The sequence below is a fragment of the Macaca mulatta genome, chromosome 8 (assembly GCF_049350105.2).
Source record: "Macaca mulatta isolate MMU2019108-1 chromosome 8, T2T-MMU8v2.0, whole genome shotgun sequence".
Lineage (NCBI taxonomy): Eukaryota > Metazoa > Chordata > Mammalia > Primates > Cercopithecidae > Macaca > Macaca mulatta.
This window is the reverse complement of record NC_133413.1, coordinates 141,550,127-141,574,933: the sequence shown is the minus strand read 5'-3', so window position 1 is coordinate 141,574,933 and position 24,807 is coordinate 141,550,127. Positions and strand designations below refer to the sequence as shown.

The following is a 24,807-nucleotide window of genomic DNA, read 5'->3' as shown; positions in this document are numbered from 1 at the left end:
AGGAAGGCATTAGCTCATGTAACTTAAAAAATCCACGGGTATATTGGCTTCATGTTTGGTTGAATACAAATGTACAGATGATGTCCTTGGACATCTTTCTCTCTCCATAGGTTGATTCTGCTTTCTGCTGTGTTTCCTTAAGTTGGTCTTCTGCTTGTGCAAGTAAACTCAAAGCTTCCATCCTACCAGCTTAGCAACCCCAGAGAAGAGAGTGCCTCTGTTACAATGATTGCACCGAGATACAGGCTGGTTTCTCAATGGAATGGCTTACACCGTATCCCCATCCCTGACTTAATCACTGTGAACAGGAAGAAGAAATACATCCCCATAAGAATTAGGCTCTGCTAAAAGGAAAAGAGACAAGCTGTTGGTTAGGTGGAAAACAACCAATGTCCACTCTGATGGATAAGTTAAGCTAGGTGATTCAGGACAAAATGTGTGCTAGAGCCCTGAATCTTGTAATCACTTACAGGTTCCATGCTTGGCCTGTCTTTTATACCGTGGTACATGTGACAGGAGCCATGGGTGACGGTGAGCTGACGAAATATTCCTTTCCCATTTTGATAATGTGGAGTTCAAAATAATAAATCTGTTTGTAATTTCAAATGCACCCTTACTTATATCAATTATTCAGAAGAAAATCTATGCATTGGACAGAATTTGGGACTACCAAGAAAACAATCTATTCTAGGTGGAGTGGGAAGGAAAGGAATGTGTTGTGGTTATGGGAGAAACAACTTCAAATAACTTTCAAAGGCAGGAAACTCTTCAACCCAGGTTATTTCAACTTGCCCATGAATTCACCTCATTATGAACTGCTTATCTTTTAGAATATAGAGTCTCTTTAGGGAACAGTTCCTTACTCTTGCACCCTTAATCTGGACATGACCCTTTACTGGCCACATTCCAAAGACTTTCTTATTCTGTACCAGGGATTAGAGTCCAAGGGTCCCTCTGAACCCCCCACCACCACTGTTTCCTTCATCTAGGCCCTAGTGGAAATGGATTCTTCAAAGCCCAGGTCAAATTTCTCCTCTCCTATAAGCTCTCTTAAGATCCTCATTTTCAGTTAGTTTCTCCCTCCTCTAAACTCCATAGGATGTTGTTTACTCCCCCACAATAGCATTTATCACAGTCTGCTTTTGAATTAGAGTTATTTATGTATGTGTCTGTCTTTGCTGATAGACTGCGAGCTCTCAGCAGGCCTGGAATAGCTCCTATTCATCTCTGTATTCCTCTCCCTACTAGTGTCAAGTGCAGCCCTTTGTACTGAGCAGATAATCAACAAATGTTTGCTAGATTGCTGAATCCAATCATGTTAGTTCCTTGCACAATAGTTTTCAAAGTCTCATGTTAACTATAGCACTGCTTCTAACATTTAAAAATATATACACCATTTTTAATAAATAAGAAGCTCATATCTTCTGTTGAGATTGGAGGGGGTCTAACAAATCATCTCTACTCCTCTCTGCTTTTGTGTTTTTAAGCAGTTAAAACATTTTAAAAAGAGTAAGACAGAGATCAAAGGCAGGTTTATTACTGATAAAAGTTGAATTGAGACAGTAGCTAAGGTAGATGGCAATGATATGGAGGAGGGGCAGGGAAGTGCTGGGTAGAGGAGGATGTGGTCCCTGGTTAGGGCTCCACCCCCCAGGCCTGTGTCCACAGACCTAGGTGAGGACAGGCATTTCTGTTTTCCTGCCCAAATCTTGCATTTCCCAAGATCGCCCTGGCCCACCACACCCCCATCCTGTGCTTATAAAAACCCCAGAGACACAAGTGGCTGGACATCAAGAGGAACACATCTGCAGAAGAAGACACAAGCAGCTGGATGTGGAGAGGAATGCCAAGGCATAAGAGCACACCGATATACACTGGCAGGTTGGCAGGCCATCCACCTGTAGAATGACGTGGAGTTTGACCAGGGTGGTCAGAGGACAGCCCGGGCCGCTGAGTGGCCCGACTCTGGGGGAAAACCATTTCCCTTCTGGCTCCCGCATCTGCTGAGAGCTATTTCCACTCAGTGAAAGCTTGCACTCATTCTCCAAGCCCGCGTGTGATCCGATTCTTCCACTACGCCAAGGCGAGAAACGCTGGGATACAGAAAGCCTCCTGTCCTTGAGATAAGGCAGGGGTCTAATTGAGCTGACTAACACAAGCCGCCTTCAGACGGCTTAACTAAAAGAGCACCCCATAACACATGCCCACAGGGCTTCAGGAGCTGTAAACATTCACCCTAGATATTGCCGTGGGGTCGGAGTCCCACCGCCTGCCTGTCTGTATGCTCCCCGCAGAGGTTTGAGCAGCGGGACACCGAGGAAGTGAGCCACACCCCGATCACATGCCCTGTGAGGGGGATAAGGGAACTTTTCCTGTTTCAGCAAGAAAAGACTTCCTAATTCTGAACACCAACCCCAGGTCTCCCATGGTGGGCACACCCGTTTAAAATGCAGAGCAGAGGAAAAAACAGAGCAATAATTTGTGTTCTTTGTGAGCAGGATAGCTCTTAAGAAGAAGGTTGAGCTATGCATACGTGTCCTTTCTTACCTGACACTCAAGTCACTCTTTCTTCCACCGGGAAGGCTAAGAAAAGGGTAACGAGATGCCTGAGTGTGGCTAGAATGAAACTTCCCTTTACATAGGTTTATGTTTTTAACAAACAGCTCCGTTCATTAGAAATTATTCAGTAGATAGCTTATCGTCATCTGCTTTATTCTGGAGCACCATGTTAGAACTTTAGATACAGTGGTGAACAGGGTAGGCCCAATTGCAGCTTCCAGGGGCCTTAAAATCTAGAGTGGTGAGCGGAAACAAAATGTTCTCACAAGCATGAGAAGCATCCCTAGGGAGCTGTGGCGGCGATCCAACCAAGAGATTCAGAAACACCTTAAAAGAAGTAACATTTTTGTCTGTGACTTGAATGATAATAGGTATGGGAATAAAAAAAAAAAGAAAGGAAATGTGTTTAGTGGAGAGATGGGATGGAGGAAAGAGAGAATTAGAGAAGGAAGCTCCAAGCAGAGGGAACAGAATATGCAAAGACCCTGTGGTGAGAAATGACCTGGAGGGTTCCTGAAACTGAAAAGAAGCAAACCCACGTTAGGGATCAGGGAGTGAGGAGGAGAACGATGAGAAGGGAGACCACTACATGGAGCAGGAGCCCAATTCTGGCTGTCCTGGTGAACCAGGTTAATTGACTTATATTCTTTACTAAGAGCACTGTTGGGAGCCCAGGAAAGACTGCCGGTCAGATGTCGCCATGCCGGTCCAAAGGAGCCAGTTCACTTTGCCATTCAAGTTAGTCCATAATGTTGTTTTAAGCTACTCTCTTCTTCGTGTCCCTGGAAAGAGAGCTCCATTTTACAGAGATTGCCTTACATATGTCACCAAACTTTCTCCCTCTACCTCTATGCTTACCGTCTGTTGCTTGGAATGTCCTCTGCCCCCATGTCCACCTCTTCAAAATCTGTTCCTCTGTTAAGTCCCTCAATATCCAGCCTCTCACCTGAAATCTCATGAGCTCGAGTAGCATATGATGCAAAGAACATGGGCTTAAAATTCTTTAATTCCAGTTCAGTGTCTATTGACTCTCAATGGATTTCTTAATCTCTCTGAGTCCCAGTTGACATCAATCCAAAAGTGGGATAAGATGATCTGTCACTCACGGTCATTAGGAGGATTAAATGAAATGACATTTGTAAAAGCACCCAGTACATACTAGGTCCTCAATAATCACTAGGCTCTTTTCTCTCTCTTCCTCTGAGCTAAATCCCTGTATAACATATAGAGTGGAAAATTATGTGCTGCTTTGAAGTATATTTTTTATTATTATTTAAGTTTTCAAGCAGCCCTATCACAGCCACAAGTTTAAGCAACCGGAAATAAGAATGGACAAAGAAGCTGTTATTGATAGTGGTGGAAGAATATTTATGCTTAGAGTCTAGAAGCACCAAATGACCACTCAGGATGAAGCCAATCAAGATTGATGGGGGGAAAACCAGGAAATAAACTAACAGTCATCAGATTATTTTCTGTGGAGTGGACACTCACGGCAATAGACATATTTATAAAATTGAGATAAAATTTACATGACATAAAATTAACCATTTTAAAATGTTCAATTTCATGATACTTTATGCATTCATAATGTTATGCAGTCATCATCTCTAGCTAGTTCCAGAATATTTTTATCACCTCAAAAGGAAACCCTAAAGCAGCTTCACAGAGCTTTTAAGAGGGCTATCATCTCATCCTCTCCTCTTATGTATAGCAACAAAGCCCACAGAAGTCAGGAAACATAAACAAGATCATAAGTCAGGAAACATAAACATAAACATATTGGAATGACAATTCAAACCCAGGTCTTTGGGCCCATGAGCTATGTTCTGTGCTAATCACAGCAACAGATTATCCAGGATAGCAAAATGTGCTCTTTCTCCTCCAGTATGATTTTACTTGTACCAAAATGTAGCCAAATTTGAGATTTAAGATTATGATTTACCCTACTGATGTGGAAGAGAGAAATATGTACCCTGCTGCCTCTTCCTCTGTGCCCTAGATCCACAAGGAAGGGTCCAGAAGCTCTGGAAATGTCATTTCCAACCCTCTGTCTATTAATTTATTTTCTCTTCCTCTGTCTCACATTCAATTCTAACTCAATCCTGTTTGTCAGGAAAACAACCAGAAGAGTGGTTCTTAAACTGTTGTCCCTGGGCCAGCAGAGTTAACCTCAACTGAGAGCTTGCTGGAAATGCTTATTCTCAGACTTTTCCCCAAACCAAGAGAATCATAAATTGTGTAGTTTGGGCCAGCAAGAGTGTTGTATCAAGCCCTTCAGAGGATGATTGTCATTTACCCTAAAGTTTGACAGTCACTGGCCTACTGTAGAAGAAAGAGGAGTACCCCCCGCACACATCTCTGCAGCTCATTCAGAATCAGAATCAAGGCATGCAGCACAGAGTCCCAATCTGGGAGACATGAGATCAGGGTATTTCTCTCACGTCTCCCTATAACTATGTGAGCTTTTCCATAACTTCTGTCAAACTTCATTTATGCATCTGTGAAATAAAAGGAATGACATTTATTGAGCTCTTTCAAATGAGCTTCTCAGCTTAGTTTTGCATTTCTCACATTATATGCCAGTGTTACAAAAATTGTTTAGTCCAGCAGCCAACATCTGAAAATAGATTGTGAGCTTTTGAAAGTTGGTACTATACACACCTAGGAGGTACAATACTAAATCTACAAACTCATGTATGCAATATTTTTTAAAATTTTTATATGATTCAATTGCATCAAAAGAAGAGAGAGGCCATCAAGATCTGAAACAAAAAAGCTGCATTTATTGCTTGCTAAACAAGAAAAAACTGCACTGTACTTGCAAGACAGTCACCCCAAACGACACAGGAAAGGAAATTATGTAAGTATTTCAGAAGTGTGCAGTTCCATCATCAAAGTTCTAAAGAGTGTACATTGTGATACAATGTGTGTTGAAGATCACCTTGTCCTCGCTATTAACTCTCCAGTGTCATCTACCTTGCTGTCATTCTCTCACATGGCCTTTGGTCATTGGTTCAGACAGGTCAGCATCACTGACCATAAGCCTCTTATATACTCCTGGATCAATCTTGAACACCCAGGAATTCTGTTAACCCCATGCCAGTCCGGGACATGAGAATCTGCAAAGCTAACTGATACTGTATCAGCTAAAACTCGTCATCCTACCATCCTGGTGGAGCCCTGCAACCTCCTTCAGCCTCTACCTAGAAATCCATCTGGGGTTTGTGTGCCTCACCTGGCTTAGTCCAGGAAGTATAAGATAACGTTTCCTTTTTCAGGAACTCATCAAGGTCTAACTAAACTCTATTGCTTTCTCTTAAAATTTATTCCTCTAGTCAGAGAAATCATTCTTAGAGTGGGAGTGGGAGCAGAAAAGACAGGGTATCCCTGCCTAATCATTCAGTTTTCTCTTAAATTTAGTATATGTCTACAGTACTTTCTGCTTCCTAAAGATCCTAATGTTTGTGACCCCAAAGCCAAGAAAAGCCTATCTTATTTTTGTTATTGACATTTTCCCTGTCATGTTCCTTCTCTGAGGCAATGAACAGAGGAAGATAAGGATAGCTAGATACAGCTCTACTCCAATAGGGAGAGGAGAAAGGACATAAGGAGAAATGGTAAAATAGACAAAGATCACTTAATATTTCATTTTTAACTTTTTTATTATAATTTTTGTGTGTACACAGAAGGTGTGTATATCTATGGGGTTCATGAGATGTTTTGATACAGATATGTGATGCATAATAATCACAGCATGTAAAATGGGGTATCCATCCCCTCAAGCATTTAGCCTTTGTGTTACAAACAATACATTTATACTTTTTGGCTGTTTTTAAGTGTACTATAGTCTATAGTGACTGTAGTCACCCTGTTTTGCTATCAAATACTAACTAAGATCACTTAATATTTCAAAATTTTTATTCTGCCAAATTTATTCAGGTATATTATTTATTGTTCAATATTCTATGTATATTATTTACTTTAATACTAAAATATTTTTCAACATTTTTTGTCCAAGGCCCTAAAAACAGATCTTGATTTTGGCAGTCGAGGCCAGAAGTTGCAGTGATTATATTAAAAATCAGCAATTATTTTTCTTGATCGAATAAGGATTGTATTAATAAAATCAGCTCATATGTTATTACAGAAGGGATACTGTACAATATATTTCTATGTGTTATACATTGAGTTCTTTTATTTATTCATTCGATAAATATTTTGTACACAGAATTCTTTAGTATGAGAAAAGTTCTATGATTGGCCCTGAGGCAATAAAAAGGACAAAAACCAGGAAATGCAAAGTCGTGGACAGAGATTAGAAATGGAGGTAAAACAAGGATTAAAACAACAAATAATATGTAACTGTTGACCTAGCCTCCTTGAGATTTAGGAATAATAATACGTAACTGTTGACCTACAGTCATTCAGGCTCGGGAATAATAATACGTAACTATTGATCTAGTGTATAGGGAATGTTCACTTGGAGCACTATTGTCATTCAGAGGAGGAAGATATTACATCAGTCTTGAGGAAAGATCTATCTAAACAGGTAAATTTCGGATCTTGAAAAACAAAGGAAAAAAATATGGATATATTAGAGGGTAGGAGAATTTTAGGGGAATATCCTTATGATATTCCCCTAATATAGTAGATATAGTAGCTATTCCTCTACTATATACATAGTAGAGTCCCCATGTATATTTCTATTTTGTAACTCTTTTTATAACTATAACATGTATAAATACATATATTTTTCTTTTAACTGAAAGAATGCATCTTTCTCATTAGCCTGTAGATGCAGAGAAGGGAAGGATTGGATCAACTTCATTTATCACTGCATCCCCAACAGACAGTGCATAGTAGGTGCTCAGTAAATATCTGTGAACAAAAGAGTGAAGGCATACATGAATGACAAACAGATAAAGTTTCAGATCAAACAAACATAAATGATAGAGAGAAAGTAGTGGTGCAGAAGCTATGTGCATAAACGTGTTAGTAGTAGGAAGAATAAAAAAGAATTTTGGAGCCACATGATGGCAAACAATGAAAAGTTGCAGCCTCTGTATTTTATTCCATAGGACTTAAGAAGCCATTGATGCTTTGAGAAATGGCATAAGTAGAGGTGTTTGAGAGCTGTGTATGTTAGAAAGGTCACCTTGGCTGCACGTGGGACCTGAATGGAACGAGGGCAAGCTCAATGGTGGATGTACTGGTAGGAGAGCATTGTATTTGCAGGCTTGGGGAATGGAGTGGTGAGGCAGGTGGAGGAGGATGCAAAACACTTCAGAGGGAGACATCACAGGAACTAGTAACTTACAGGATGGAGGAAGAGTTACAGATTATTCCACGGGTTTAGGTTTAGTTTGGCTAACGAGATGGTGGTAGGACTGTGCAAATAAATAGGAAACACAGAATCAGAAAATCATCCCTATCATCCTCCTTTCCCAACAAGACCAGTTCCCTTGGTCTGTTGAATAAAATCCAGACAAGTATCATCTTGCATAGAAACTCAGAATACCTTAAACCAGATCTATGTATCCTGATCCCAAACCAAGGATAAGACTCCTTACTACTGCACTTCCGTCCATCTTAAGCCTTACCATTCCAACTATGACTTTTCCTAAAGTAATAGAGAGAAAGTATCTTTGTGTATAAGAAAAGCATAATTTTTCCCCTTAGCTTTTTTCTTATTTTGACATACTTTCAAATTTACATAAGAGTTTCAAGAATACACGAAGTCTCATACACCATTCACCTAGATCCTCCCAATGTTAATGTTCGCTTTCTCCTTGTCTTTTCTTCTTCTCGTCCCTCCTCCCCCATAATTAAATCTATTTTTTTCTGAAATGTTTGAGAATAACTCATAGATGTGGTGCTCCCTTACCCTGAAGTAATTCAGCTTGTAGTAGTTAAAGACAATGATAGATGGTACTTACTAATGTAATTATACGGTCTTTCCTAACTAGTGTCTTTGCTTTCCTTACTCTCCCAGACAATTATGTCTTTGGAACAAAGAGACAAGAAGACTATGCTAAGACAGTACTAGAACTAAAGATTATAACTAGAGAGGAAAGCCTTTCTTTCCACCTATTGGGCTGGATGTCCCATTCAGCATCTCTGCACAGCTTGGTTGAATACTGTTTGGCAGCCCTTATCACATTGGCGACTTTTGTTAATGAAATAATTCTGCATTTACCACAGAGCCTGACACACAGTTTGCAATCAACCAACAATACACATCTATTGAAAGAATGAAGCCAAGTCCTGCTCTGCTCTTAACCTTTGAGATACTAAGAGAACTACATAATTGCTTAAGACCAGATAATACTAGCTGAAGCTTGAACCATAAATCCTAACCCACCACTCTCCCTTTACCAAATTGACTTAGTCATAACATGGGGCTTTTTCAACTAAAATAAATCCTCTAAAGTCTTTGAATGAAAATAGACAAAGAAGCAAACTTATTTCTACTTTTCCTCTAGATAAGTGGTTCACCGCTATCATGGTACATCAGAATTACCTGGGATGCTTTTTAAAACACAGATACCTGATATCTGAACCTTGCCACCAGAGATTCTAGAGTTTCTAATTGAGTTGTCTTGTTGTGGAGCCTATATCATCTTTTTTTCTGTTGTCATTGCATTGTGCTTTGTTTTATATTATCAGTTCCTCTTTTCAGAATGGTTCTGTGGTGCTGCCACCACTATCTCTTAGCTTTGTTAAATTATTCCATGGTAACAAACAGCCCCAAAACTCACAGGCTTGCAACAACAGAGGTTTATTTCTCTCCCATAGTATCTGTTTACATGGGTCAAATGTGGCTTCTCTCCCATTCTCTTCACTGCAGGACTCAGACTCAGACCAACAGAACAGCACCTCTCTGGGACGTTGCTGGTCTCAGGGAAGAGCTACTACATGTTCCCTTATGTGAACATTCTTTGTACACAATGAAACCTCAATATTAAAATTTGTAAAATATCATCATTGCTAGGTATTCAGTCAACTATCAGAAATACTATTACCAAAGGTAGTCATACAAAAAAACTAGGCAAGTAGGTCTCAAAACACAGACTTTCCCTTCCACTGTGCCATCTCACGGTGATCCATTTTTCTTTCTTTTCACAGCACCATGTCCATGTGGATATGACAGACTGTATCCCATAGAAAAACTACACACACAAAACAAATCTTCAAAATCCTGGCTCTTTTTTCAACTTCTAATGTTCCAAAATATTTCAAAACTACAAAGAGAAGCCCAATATTTATTTAGCAATGATATTTCATCTGTTTCTCTCACTCTGCTTCATACTAAAATTAAAAGCTGATTGCCAAGGCTGATTGTCCAGGTACTATGGAGATTAGAAACATAAATAAGATTAAAGTTTAAGAGAGACAGCATGGCTGAAAGAGAAAGCCAGAGAGAAAAACACAAAATCATGAGGGTGGGAGGCAGGAATATCAGCCCTAAAATAATTCTTCAGGGAAAGAGATAATTCAAACTTGTAGACATACTTCTTAAATACAGCCAAATTCAAACACGACCCACTTGGAGGTTTTGGCAGTGTTTTCATTCTTTCTCTGAGAAAAATGTCTAGATTATCAGAATCTTAATTATCAGAACTATCTAAACATAAGAAGGCAGGGAGACCAAAAAATGCCCCGTTTGATTTTTAATGTCACCAATGACAGCTGGGTGAACCCTAAGAGCAATGAATAGTTGATCCCATATATGACACCACCGTTTGGGAATCCATTTCCCCAAATCTGGGCATAATAAGTGATTACCAGTTATGATGTTAAAAGGCAGTTAATCAATATGCAACACAGACTGCAAACGTGAACTCCCTTCTGAAGGTCTCCCATTCATGCCACAGTATGGCAAAGCTAAAAGAAAGTTTAAAGATTACCTTGTCCTATCCTTTCTTGATATATTTGAGATGTCTCAGATGCAGGGAATAGATGTAATCTTCCTAGCAGGCAGCAGCATACCAGTGGCAGGGCTAGATTTAGAACCCAGACCCCCACTTCTTTTATACTCATTAGGTTTCAGTTAATGCATTGGAACAAACTGAGAAGGGTCAGGAGATGAGACATGAAGACAATTATGTTAACTGTATCATGGACTAAAACTTTGTGTGATGAGCACTCAGACTGGCTTAGTAACACTTCTTTGAAATGAACTTAGCACCTAAAACTGCAGACTTTCCTTGTAGGGGTTGGTTCCTTCTTCCAAACCCACCAATAAGATAGGTCAGTCCTCTTCTGGTTGAAGTGGAGATGCGGAGGTATAAAAAAGTTGGGGCAAGAGGGCAGGGACATCGTTCTAAAGGAGATCCTTTCGTAGAAAACATGAGACCAAGAGAAAGAACTCTCCCTAACATTTCAATTCCCTAACATTTTTATAATTTATAGAAAATTAACATTTTTTAAATTATAGAGCCCAGTCATCAACCCAGGATCTTCCAACGGGTTATATCTTATAAGGGGTTATAAGCCAAACCCTTATAACAGAAGATCAGCAATCTGTCAAATCATTCCTGCCTCCCTTTTCATGAAGTCACTCCTTCAGTACTAACCACTATACCTCGTGGTATCCTTCTGGTACACTGAATATTTTGCCCCCAGAATGGATCAGACAGCCCTAAAATATGCCAGATAGATATAAGTTAAATGAACTCCAAGGCCATGCTGTACCTAATACTGGAAATTTATGTTTTATTCTACCTATTTGTGCCCTGCCACTTTGTACAAAAAAGCTCATCAGAGGTTCTGTAATGAGATCAAATGACAACCTAAATGGTGCTCCAGCTCTCAAATATTGGAAATGGAGAGATGTTACAGGTGTAAGCCACCATGTCTGCCCCAGAAGGATTCTTGATCCCTTCACTTCTACAACCTGAGCTTTCACACTATAATAAATATATTTCTGATAGGGTCTCAGATTTGTATAAGTCCAATTCCAAATCTCTCATGAGCTCCCCCTTTTAAAGAATCCAAAGAATTAATAAGGCTAAAAATATTATTTTGGCACTTGCTTCATGATCAGAAAATTAGAAAGCATAAAGTTTCAGTCTCCAAATCATGTAAACCAAGTAAAATGTTATTCTGGTACTTAATTGCCCCCAGGGAAAAGCAGAAATTCAGAAGTATCTGAAGTTGTGAGCATTGCGGATGCTCATGACGAGAATGCTGGTCAGTCTATTTAAGCTATTTAGAGTCTATAGACTGGAGCTGAAACCTATTTAGGAGAAATCTTCCATCAAGTATTAATGGTGTATTTGCCATACCTGACGGGGGAAAATGTCTCACTAATCTACTTTCCTTTTTTTTTTTTTTTTTGAGGCAGAGCCTCGCTCTGCTGCCCAGGCTGGAGTGCAGTGGCTTTATCTCAGCTCACTGCAAGCTCCGCATCTTGGGTTCAAGTGATTCTCCTGCCTCAGCCTCCCTCTCGAGTAGCTGGGACTACAGGTGCATGCCACCATGCCCAGCTAATTTTTTTGTATTTTTAGTAGAGATGGGGTTTTACCGTGTTAGCCAGGATGATCTTGATCTCCTGACCTCATGATCTGCCTGCCTTGGCCTAATCTACTTTCTTAAAGGGCTGCATTTATGAAACTCCTCCCTTTCACGAAAGCAAGGACATAACCATTTGTGGAAGCCTCTGTTAATTCAAAACCTCTTAACACTCTTGACCATGTTGAGCTCAACATTCCTGGCACCCAGGACAATGTCAATCCCACAGCCTTCACATTATCTTTGTGAGCAAGCGTGTTCATTTCTGAGATGGTGCTGTTCCTTCTTGCAGTGAAATTCCTTGGGTCATAAAAAAATCTGCCTTCTAGACTTCTCATCCAAACATTTGTTTCTGTTAAAGTCACTCAGTATATTCTAGAACTAAGGCTGCTATTGATGCTTTGGAAATGTTTGTTCTAGGGTCCTGGTGAGGATCACTTCTTCCACGAGGTCCTCCAGACTTTGTCTTTGCTCCTTTTAAATGATCCCGGTCTTGAGTAGAAGTTCTTTCTGCTACATCCTATTTTGCTGCAGTAAACTATGCCTTCAATGTTTCTTTTTCCTCTGTTCTGCTAAGTCTCACAGGAACACTTAACTGAGTTTCTAACTATTCAATCTGCTTCTTTGGCATCTTTCCTTCTCTAACAAATAGAGTTCTACTGTTTGCTGTAATTAAATGCCTTTCTTCTTTTCTTTCTCTGCTTTTTTGGTCAAGATATTTATTTGTCCAGTATTATATGCTTAATTTTATCTTATAGGATGTTTCCCACAATGTAATATGTAAAATTAATAATTTCTTGGTGTGCCAAAAGCCTCTCTCTCTCAAGCCTCTTCAGTAAGTCTTGTCCATTTTCTTCAGTTGAAGCATCCAATCCAGGAGATAATTTTCTATCATACTACATCTCATGTAGGCTGGACTTAATAATCATTATTTTGCTTAGATTCCCTATGTGTGTTGTGGTAGAAAGAATCCTCAAATAGTTCCTAAGATATCCTACCCTAATCCCTGGGACTGTGAATAGGATAAGTTATCACACTGGGGATTACGCTACATATTATATGGCAAAAGGAATTCTGAAGATCTAATTAAAATTATTCATCCGTTGACACTGAGTTAATCAAAAGGAAGATTGTGTTATCATGTAATTAATCTAATCATTTAACTGTAAAGAGTTATCTCTGGATGGTAGCCTTAAAATCATAAATCCAAAATTATATTAAATGTAAAAGCTGCTAGTTCACCTATAACATCTATGTCACTGTGAAATCGATCCAGAAGTTCTTTTGCATATGTTCTGATGATTTCTTTTGCCTATACAGACTTTCTGAATCACTCACACGTCTCTCCCAGTCTTCAGGGAATTCTTTATATGGTCACCTGTTAGTGAGTGCCAGCACCCTGGCACGTGACTTCCAGTCTAATTTCCAAGATCTTTCCTCTTTTCCTTTATTATATTTCATTGTACAACTGTCATTTTTTTCTGATCTAATAACAACCAAAATATCCTAAGGCCCTCTTTTAGAGCACTTATACCAACATGCAGTTACTTTTAATTTTATATCTGCTTATCATAGCCTTTAACATCAAATTTCCCTTTTATATCTGCCTTATTATTTTTCTAAGATGTCAACATTTCTTCTAAGGTAATCTCTTTTTTTGTTTCTGCTTTAACGCTCTCTTCCCGTACTTAATTTCCATTTTTCTATTGCTGTTGTCCAGACAATAAGACTAATGCATACTAGTCAATATATTCTAGTTATTCCTTGATTGTCTCCATAATACCTTTGTGGTAAATATTTGAGGCACAGGTAGCCTTTTGAGTTACCTGATTAACCTCTAGATTTTCAATAAGTATCTCTAAGAAAATAGTTTATTCTTTTTTACAGTGAAGATCTCTCTTTGTTTTGTTTGCTGATAAAACATACCACCATTTTGTGGACAAATACATTTTGTCTTGGGAAACTAAAGTCATGGTCAGAAGCTTCAAAATGAACAAACTCCATGCCAACTTGACACCATGCAGTGGTGTGCAACTATCAGGAACTGGCAGACAAGCTCATATTTGTAAGAAGTTAGGACCTTCAGGTTCTTCCTTTGGTCTTTAGTGTAGCAAAGGGAATTTAGAGCCATAAGTTTAATGCTGCCTGCCTAGGCCTGACAATAACGATTTAAAGCAAGAACTTTACACATTAGGGCTCTGCAGTACAAGTGGAACATAGCTAGCTTTATAGTTTTGAAGTCCCATTTGCAGATCTGACTCTTGGCTGAGGATCTCAGGAAAAGCAGAAATTCTGTACCACCCATCATAACCAAAAGGTTCCAATCCATCATGACCAAAAGGTTCTAATCTCTGTCTCAACCTTGCCTGAAACACTAAGGCAAGCCACATCTGAATGCTTTAAGGCCCACCTACAACAGCCCAAAACGAAGATCTAAATGGCCATCATATTCTATGGTGTGTGCTTATTAAAATTCCACCTTGCTTGCATAATAAAACCTACTCATTTGTAGACCAGGCTCCAGAAGGACGAAGTACACAACTGTAAAACCAAAACCAGTCCCATGGTTCAACACAGGTCACTACAAACTAGTTAAGATCCCCCACGGATACCACAAGCCAAAGTTTTGGGTCCAACACCATGCTCCTGGTCAACAAATCCTCTGTCCTGTACCTTTTATTTTACCCTTAAATATTATTTCTTATCTGTGTTTAAGATTATTTGCTTTCACCAAATGACAGAATATTAGTAGTCAATAAACAATGTCTCACTGTTTTCTAATTATGGGGCCAACTGAGAACTGGATTCAAGATTGGAGAAATGAAAATGTCAGCTTCACTACGATAAAAGTTGTTAATAGTTATTAATATGATTTCCATATAGAGCCAATGGTCTTACTAACACTCTGATTTAAACTTAACTCCAAATAGCTGTTTCCCTCTTTAGGCATATAAAGTCATCCCCCACTAAATTGGTGCATAATGGAGAAAATAGACTAAATGTTTCGTTTTTACAAACACGAACATCCCAAAAAGAAGCACCAGAATGAACCGAGCAATTCACTAGTCAATTAAATTACTTTCTTCTCTGAAGGTGGAGGTAAACAAAGAGGCCAAGATGTTGCTGTATTGGGGGACCTTCTGCATAAAAATAGGAAGCCAGCGAGGAAAGAGGCTTGCCACTTGACAGTTAGAATCTTGGCTCAATTTTGAGTATTGCTAAAGAAATTAAGTCAATCATATAGATGGAAACATGCTAATTAATTACTGAATGCTATTCTTAATATAAAATCAAAGATATAAGGAATTAAGAAATTATCCAGCTTAATCATTTATTCATTCATCTATTCATTCCTTTATTTTAGCAAAATTTATTGAAGGTAAACCATATATATGACATTGTTCAATCCCTTCTTTTGACAATGAAGAAACCAAGGACTAGAGAGGTAAATCAGTTTGACCAATATCACACAACAAATCAGAAACAGAGCCTAGACTGAAACCCATTCTTCCAGGCATCCTGGAAGGAGTGGACATTAAAATATGTGCTGTGGGGCAGGTCACATTTGAAATGCTGAACTCAAATAACCTCCAAGAAGTTATTGACAATGACCATGACCTAAAAGGAAAAAAACAGAGTATCAAGAGAAAGTGTGGAAAATATATCATGTGAGAAGTGGAAGAAAGTACGCTGTGGTGGAAAAAATTCGTGCCCCAATATCAGATGACCTGTTTTCAAGACACAGATTCACTCACGTGGACTTGCCATAATTTTGGTCAGGTCCCCCCATCTTCCCAAGCTTCCATTTCCTCCCCTGTAAAATGAGGGTGATAATAAAGTCACTGCCGTTCTCACAGAATTGTAGTGAGAAGTATAGATGATGATGGGCCAGGATGATTTACGTAAAACTGATGTGAAGTTAGACATTTATTATTATTATTATTATTGTTGTTGTTCTTGTTATTAATATTTTAAAAACAATAGAATTGAGAATGTTGAATCAAGAGACAGTAACAGCAAGTTGAGCCATGGATATTTGAGTTCCTGTCTCTCAAAACAAAGGGAAAAAAAGATGAATAAAACATGTTTGTTTGGCACTTTTCTAAATTATTATTACAAACTCACAACTAAATAGTGGTGTGATTATTGTGATCCTAACTATGAAGATGAGGAAAACGAGGCTTCAGAGAGGCTGTGAAATTTGCCCAAAGGAGCATTGTGAGGAAGTAGAGGAGACAAGGCTTAGATGGACAGGAACTCCATCCTCTCTCCCTACACCACAGTGCCAATCAATATACACTAAAACAGCACAGCTGGGAGAGCAGATCAGAGAGGTGGAGAATGAGCTGGGATCAAACTTGAGTTTTCCTGGCTGGCTCAAAGCATAGCTACTTTCCATCATCAAGGCAAAGAGCAGTGTGAGAGGGGTATGAGCTCAAGAATAAAGCTTCTTGGGTTTGCATTTGGGTTCTGGCAATTACTTGCTATATGTTTTTTTTTCTTTTAACTCATCAGTATTTGTTACAACTTTAAGCAGAATGTGACTGGAGCACTACATTTCCATCCACAAGACCAAGTCTGAGTTATTTTTGAACAGTTTTATGATATGCTTAGGGAGGCTTATAACTTTGCTCCTCCAAACAATAGTTTTCTTTGGAAAACAAGCCCTGTGGAGAGTTCCTTCCATCAAGCTGCTTCAGTTTAAACTATTTCTAGATGACTAGTACATGCAGAATTGGCAACTACAGGGGATGAAAAGTTCAAAAAGTAGATCCTACAAGATGTAACAAATACTTTTCTAAACATCAAGGTATAGCTCAGGAACACTTTGATAGCAAGATTTGGTCTACTTAGGAATCTGGCTTGATAGCTAAACACTTTAGACCACAAAGTTAACATCATGTTACATACATCTTACAACACACATTACCCCAATCTGTTAAAATAAAAACAATGTGAAACTAAAAAAGCATTACTAGCTCTGCTTTAGTATATAAGGTATCACAGCATCACTTAGAAGTAGACAGAAATCTTATCTTCCCCTTAAAGTAGTTGTCATGCCATACAGACTTTTTAATATTAACAAAAATAAAGAAAAACATCCTTGAAAATATATTATCAGAGGAATTGTAGAGTATTGAACAGGTAAGTCATCCCTCAGCTGGAGGTTAGTCTATTTCTTCCATGTGTGATGTGTCGTCATCTCCTTCGAGGGGCGGCATTTCTTCAGTTACAGCTGCACTGGTATCATCAGCAGTAGGGTCATCTTCAATACCCAGACCAAGTTTGATCATCCTATAGATCCTGTTAGCATGTGTCTGGGGATCTTCCAGATTGAAGCCAGAAGACAGGAGTGCAGTTTCATAAAGCAAGATGACCAGATCCTTCACAGACTTGTTCTTATCAGCCTCTGCCTTTTGCCTTAAGGTCTCAATAATGGAATGGTCAGGGTTTATCTCCAGGTGTTTCTTTGCTGCCATGCAACCCATTGTTGAGTTGTCTCTTAGGGCTTGAGCTTTCATTATTCTCTCCATGTTTGCTGTCCAGCCATAGTGCTTGTGACAATACAGCACGGGGATGTCACCAATCGGTTTGACACAACCACCTTTTCAACTTTTTTCTCCAATATGTCTTTCATGATTTTGCAGAGGTTCTTAAACTTTGTTTTTTTATCTTCCTGTTTCTTTTTCTCTTATTCATCCTCTGGAAGTTCCAAGCCCTCTTTGGTGACTGACACTAAAGTCTTCCCCTCAAATTCCTTCAATTGTTGGACACAGTACTCATCAATGGGCTAAATCATATAGATCACTTCTGAGCCATGTAGCCATGTTTCCGAAGACGTTCCACAAAGGCTGAGTTAGCTACCTGGTCCTTGGTCTCACCTGTGATGTAATAGATATGTTTCTGGTTTTCCTTCATTCTGGTGCAGTAGTCCTTGACAGAAACCATCTCATCACCAGAGGTAGATGTGTAGTACCTTAACAGCTCTGAAAGCTTCTTCCGATTTTGAGAGTCTTCGTGTATTCCAAGCTTCATGTTTTTAGAGAACTGCTCATAGAACTTCTTGTAGTTCTCTTTATCTTCTGCCAGTTCAGTAAAGAGTTCCAAGCATTTTTTGACCAAATTCTTCCTGATAACTTCCAAATTTTGCTTTGTTGTAACATCTCACGGGAAATATTTAGAGGGAGATCCTCTGAGTCTACCACCCCTCTAATGAAGTTCAGATATTCAGTGATTAGCTCCTCATAGTTATCCATGGTGAAAACTCTGCATACATACCATTTAATGTTGTTCTTTTTCTTTCTGTTTTCAAACAGGTCAAAAGGAGCATGTCGTGGGACAAATAGAAGGGCTCTGAATTCCAATTGTCCTTCAACTGAAAAATGCTTCACTGCCAAGTGATCTTCCCAGTCATTGGTCAAGCTCTTGTAGAATTCTCTGTACTCCTCATTAGTAATATCGTCAGGATTTCTGGTCCAGATGGGCTTTGTTTTGTTGAGTTCTTCTTGATTGATGTACTTTTCCTTAATCTTCTTCTTCTTGTCACTATCCTTCTTTTCTTCTCCTTCCTCATCAGAACCAACATCTTCAATTTCAGGTTTGTCTTCAGACTCTTTCTCTTCTTTTTCTTTTTCTTCTTCTCTGTCTTCCTTTTCTTCAGCCTCATCATCATTGACTTCTTTATCACGTTCCTTCTCCACAAAAAGAATAATGAAATAGCCAATAAACTGAGAATGTTTCTTCACAATCTCCTTTATTCTTCGTTCCTCCAAGTACTCAGTTTGGTCTTCTTTCAGGTGTAGGATAACCTTTGTTCCACGACCCATAGGTTCACCTGTGTCTGTCCTCACTGTGAATGATCCCCCTGCTGAAGACTCCCAGGCATACTGCTCATCATCATTATGTTTGGTGATCACAGTTGCTTTCTCAACAACCAAATAAGCAGAATAAAAACCAACACTGAAATGGCCAATCATAGAGACACCTGCACCAGCCTGCAAAGCTTCCATGAACGCTTTGGTCCCAGACTTGGTGATATACCAAGGTTATTGATCAAGTCAGCCTTGGTCATTCCAATTCCAGTATCCACAATAGGGAGGGTTCGATCTTGTTTGTTTGGTATAAGGTTAATATGCAGCTCTTTCCCAGAGTCTAATTTACTGGGATCCGTCAAGCTTTCATACTGAATTTTGTCCAATGCATCTGATGAATTTGAAATGAGCTCTCTCAGAAAGATCTCTTTGTTCGAGTAGAAAGTATTGATGATCAATGACATCAACTGGGCAATTCTGCCTGAAAGGTGAATATCTCAACCTCCTCCACCTCCATGGGTTGGTCTTGGGTCTAGGTTTCCTCAGGCATCTTGGCTAAGAAACCGCACAGGTTCCACAGCACAGCAGCACCAGGATGCTAAAGCAACTCTACTTGCTATATGGTTTTAGGCAAAATAATCTGTCTATGTCTCCCTTTTCTCAACTGAAAAATGGCAACGATAATAGATTATCTTTTCAGGCCATTATTATGTGAGAACATGTGAGATAATGCAAGTAGGATGCTTGCAATTGCATGATATAAATACAAACATTATGCTGAACTCTACCAGAGGAAATAGAATGCACAGTCTTTTATTCTCTGGTCCAAGATTGGGAGAGAGACTGGGCCAGGTAACATTCAGGTTCCCTTCGAACTTTTAGACCCTAACTACACTTTTCTATCCCTCTACCCTATTTATTGCCAGCCAAAGGCCTCATGGAAGAGTCCTGTAGCCCAGCCAAGTACTTCACTCAACACTGATTTTGATCATAGCAAAAGGAATTTGGAAAATAACATCAAAGTGCTAGGTACAAAAATTGATTTTTAAAAATAGGTTCACTAAAGCCACTTCAGAGAATTTGCTGACATAGTTCAGATATTTAGGGATTTTTCTGCCTCTTCTTTTAAACTGATCAAACATTTATCACAGTGTCCAAAAAGGCCTAGATTCCAGGAAGTCTGTACTGAGGCAAAAAAAAAAAAAGGTTTCAACCAGACAGCATGCTGTCACATCTTGATGTCAGAGATCAAACTTCTCTCAGGGTGTGAGGAGGGGACAAGTCTTAACAGGCAGTTTTAACTGTAGGATGAGAATAAGAAAGGTGGCATTATTTTCCAAGTCCCATTGATATTGGGTGAAAATGACAGAAAAACCAAAGTGTTTCGCTATCCCCCACATAACTCAATGCTAACATGGCTCTAATTGAATTAAGGATAAGTTCCTGTTTAAGGTGATACACATTTTTGGTTTATTTTAACTAATTTTTTAAAATAAAATTAAAAATAATTTTAAACATAATTTTTTAAAATAATTATCGCAATGGAGGGGTGGGGGTGGCCGCTCTTACAAAATATTGATGAGAATGTGAGATACATCCTTTTGGAAGGCAGTATGATAAAATACATGCATCCACTCCCACAATGTATTTTGATCCTAAAATCCCATTCCTACAGATGTTATTAAGCATGTAAGAAACATCAATGTGTATGATCAATGCAGCTTTGTGTGTGACAGCCAAAAATCAATGGAAAAAGAAAGGTTCAGAACTATAAAAGCAGTGAAATAAATTATGACATATCAATTAAATGGAATATTAGCTGGGTATTAGACTGCAGATTTAGGAAAAAAATCATGACGGGAAATCATTATAAGCAATTGTCAAGTAAAATGAGCAGGTTATTAGAGAGTGTGAGCTGTATAAGTGTAATTGTGTGTATTCATTTACACAGAAAAAATAAAACCTAGAAAGATGGATTACTAAAATGTACACAGTGGTTATTTGGAGATAGTGGGATTCGGATAATTTTTATGTTCTTTTCCATGCTTTCATGTATTATCCAAATTATTTCAAATAAATTTCACAATAAATATCAATTCACAATAAGAAATAAAATCAATAAACTACTTTAACAAAGGTTGATCTACTACTACTTTTTATAGACAAAGAAGACAAATGGAGATTTGCAGAAGAAAATATCAAATGGATTATCCTGGTAGTCTCCAGAGAACTAACTGAGTCATCCACATGATTTAGCCCCATCTCCATGCTTCATGTGATAGGAAACAGAATTTTGAAGTTGAGGTAATAATGAAAGGCCCAAATCACCTCTGCCACTTATTGACCATGTGATGTTAATTTTGCTGAGCTTTAATTTCCTCATTTGTAAAATAAAGATCAATAGTTCAAAGCTTTATTGTGAGAACTCATTGAGAAGATAATTTTGAAAGCAATTGAACATGGCCTGTTCATAATTGGACTTTAATACATGCAAGATGCATTACTATATCATTCACCTATTTAAAAACTGAGTTAAAAACATTAAATAAGGTCCAAAATGCAATTACGTTATGGAGGACACAGAAAGCGAGCACCCACTGAAGGTTGGCTCTCTCTTCTTCTCTTCTTTGGCTGTACCTGAACCTTATTCCCTTCTCAAGCCTCTGCTCTCGCTTTCCTTTCAGGACATAAGGCAGCATCACCAAACGGCTCTCCAGGAGAGCTGCTACCTCTGCCAAAGGCAAAAAGGATATAGGGAAGCTGCCACAGCATCTGTTGGCTCCAGGAAGACACCACCTTGTCTGTGGCCTAGGGATAGAAGGATGACACCTCACCTAGTTACTTTATACATGCCAGTTCGGCACTAGCAAAACCCAGAGGCCAACCCTCAGACTGGAGCCTGAAATGTTGCTACGTAAAACCTGCTGTTTCCATGACTGAGCTTGCCAGCTGCAACAACATCAGCAGAAAGATCGCTTCTGATCAACTTCTCCTTCCAAATCTCATGTGAGTGCAACTGCTGGCCGAAACGCAATGTAACCAGAACCCTACTTGTAAGGGAGTCTGGGAAATGTAATTTTTAGATTACTAGTTTTACAAAAATAAATGTATATGGAAGGAGGTTGGAATGGAGGTTGAGTGCTGATCTGCCATATCCGCACTGCATCTCCTTTAGACTCTGACACAAGAGGTGGCCTTTCCCTGAACCCTATGCTTTAGAAGATCCTGAATACCACAGATGCAATAAGAGTAAATTTATAAAAACACATTTGTGCACCTATCTCTTGGGAACCTATATTCAACAATGGCACAGCACAACCCGGAAACGAAAGCGTCAGCTCACAGGCATTGTTCAGGCCTCAGAGAAGCGTTTCTCAAGATCTCTTACCATATATTCTTGAAAGGAAAGATAGCCAAGTCCAAATTCCATGTAAGTTTGTGAATGCAGCCACTTCAGACTTTGGGGGTGGACATGACTTTGCACAAAAGACCTGAATAGTGAAAATATTTGGGAAAGGGAAAAGATACAATGATTACTTTGTGAAATTTTTCCTCTCATGAATAATTTTTTTGGCATTATTAAAGCACCAGATTTCCAGGAATCTCAAACATCCACTTTTCTTGAATCCTTTCATATTACAATTTGTGGTTTGGAAGGTACTCCACTATTCAGAATAATTGCATGTATCAGCTGAGGAACATTTCAATATTAAACCATGCACTTCACTCTTAAGTATAACATGTGTTTAGTATTATCTCAATTCTTTACATTGGCAAGTTGGTGATCATTGAATGGAAGAAATTTGAGTATTTTATTTTTATAAATATATTTAATAAGATGTATATACATAAAATAATTATATTTGAATAATTTTACTTAAATTTTCATATTAATTCATTTTAATATTTCATATTTCTATTTTAATAAGCAATATTAAATATTGTATAAGCCAGGTATGGTGGCTTGTGCCTGTAATCTCAGTACTTTGGGTGGCCAAGGTGGGAGAATGGCTTTCAGCTCAAGAGCTTGAGACCACCTGAGCAACACAGTGAGATGCTCATCTCCATAAAAAACTAAAATATTAGCTGGGTGAGGTGGTGCATACATGTAGTCCCAGCTACTTGGGAGGCTGAGGTATGAGAATTGCTAGAGCCCAGGAGGTAGAGGCTACGTGAGCCATAATCACACCTCTGCACCCTCAGCCTGTGCAACAGAATGAGATTCTGTCTCAAAAAGTAAAAATAAATACTTGGTAAGGCAATTTTTGAAAATGAATGCAAAATAATTTTAATTTTGTTAATATTTACACTTTTAAAAATATAATTTACATTTTAGTTTGCATTTAGTTTAGCTTTTCTGAAAATATGTTTAAATTTTATATACTTCAGATAGAACTCTATTTTATATTTTAATTTTTTAGAATATTACTGCCAATAGAACACAAATAACAAACTTTTTATTACAAAAGCATCATGATTTTGCTGAAATAAAGTAAACAGAATACACAGACATGAACAATAATTCTGTTAAGTTGCTGATATATTTTGCTTACTTCCTTTCTTTGTTCTACTCCTATTCCTTGGGGTCACAGAAAAGACACCTGTTCTTCATTATACCTGACAAGCCCTCAAATACTTCAAGAAAGTAACTGTGAACCTCTGAACCTTCTCTTCCCCAGGTCTATTTCAGATTAAGCATATACTCTCCATCCATTGTCCATTCAGTCACGTCACTATTATTTCAAGTGAAAAGCCCTTTGAGAGTACCTACTGTGTGTTGGACGTCGTGTCTAAGCACTAAGCACACAGAATAAAATAGATAAAGACGTCAAGTTGCAACAAAGAAAACCTTAAGCAATCTCTTTTGATATTTGATATCTATTTGATAGTTATTCCTTTTAAATGCAGTACCAAGAAGTGAGCAGCCTATCCAGCCATAAGAATGCACCTATTTCCCTTTTATTCATCCTTTTATTAAACAGCCATTAGCAACAACAATAAAATATTGCCTTCTCATGATGTGTCAGGAGACTTGGGGATTCTAAGATGGAAAAAACAGAATTGTTATCCTTAAGGAGTCCAAGAGCAAATGTCAGGGAGATAGACACAAATACAATGTGTTAACTTCTATGACAGAGGCCAGTATAGGATGCTAAGGGAATTTTCTGCCAACTCAAAAACAATTTTATTTTACTCCATTTCATCTTCAAACTACAACCTATGTAGCCAGCTTGCTTATACTTATTGTCACCACTTCCTCACCTCACTGAAATTTTTAATTCACTGAAATCTAATGTCAAGCCCACCCCCCACTTATACTGCCCTAAGCAAGTTCAGCAAAGATCTAGACCTAAAGTCAATACGCATTTTCATTCCTTACCTTACCTTATATGAAGTAAAAGCAACTTTTTCCTTTGGCTTCCACAACAACACATTATTTCAGTGGTTTCTCCAAACCTCTGGCTAATCGTCTGTTTCTTTTATTATTTCCTATTATTCTGCTCATCTTTTAAACCTCAGTCCTGTTAAAGCGAACTAAATATGGTCTGAGAAGGACTCCGTACTTCTATGTTTGAGTCCTTGTGGATGAACTGCAGCCTAGCTTAATAGGTAGACAAGATTGAAAACCTAACTTAGGTAGGAGTATGCACCTGCAACAGTAGCTAAGGCTTGACCAATCCCAGCAGCCGTATTTCAACCATTCATACACTGCTGAGTGTTCAAACTGCGTTCAAATATATATGGCAAAAGCAGAGCTGTAACCAATCCAGCTGTTGTGTACCTCACTTCCGATTTCTGTACCTCATTTTGCTTTTTGTGTCTATAAATCTTCTTCCACTACATGGCTGCACTGGAGTCTCTGTGAGTCAGCTGTGATTGTGGGGGCTACCCAATTTGCTAATTGTTCATTGCTCAATTAAAC

The 24,807-nt window shown here is 38.6% G+C and overlaps 1 long non-coding RNA gene and 1 pseudogene across 1 annotated transcript; one reads left to right on the top strand and one right to left on the bottom strand.

The window, feature by feature from the left end:
* Positions 1–5,513: 5,513 nt before the first annotated feature.
* On the top strand, positions 5,514–22,482 carry LOC144330639 (uncharacterized). Its single transcript, XR_013396974.1, has 3 exons — positions 5,514–5,581; positions 21,047–21,188; positions 21,569–22,482. It is a non-coding gene; the product is annotated as an uncharacterized LOC144330639 (long non-coding RNA).
* LOC711062 (heat shock protein HSP 90-alpha pseudogene) lies at positions 17,167–19,462 on the bottom strand (annotated as a pseudogene).
* Positions 22,483–24,807: the final 2,325 nt, after the last annotated feature.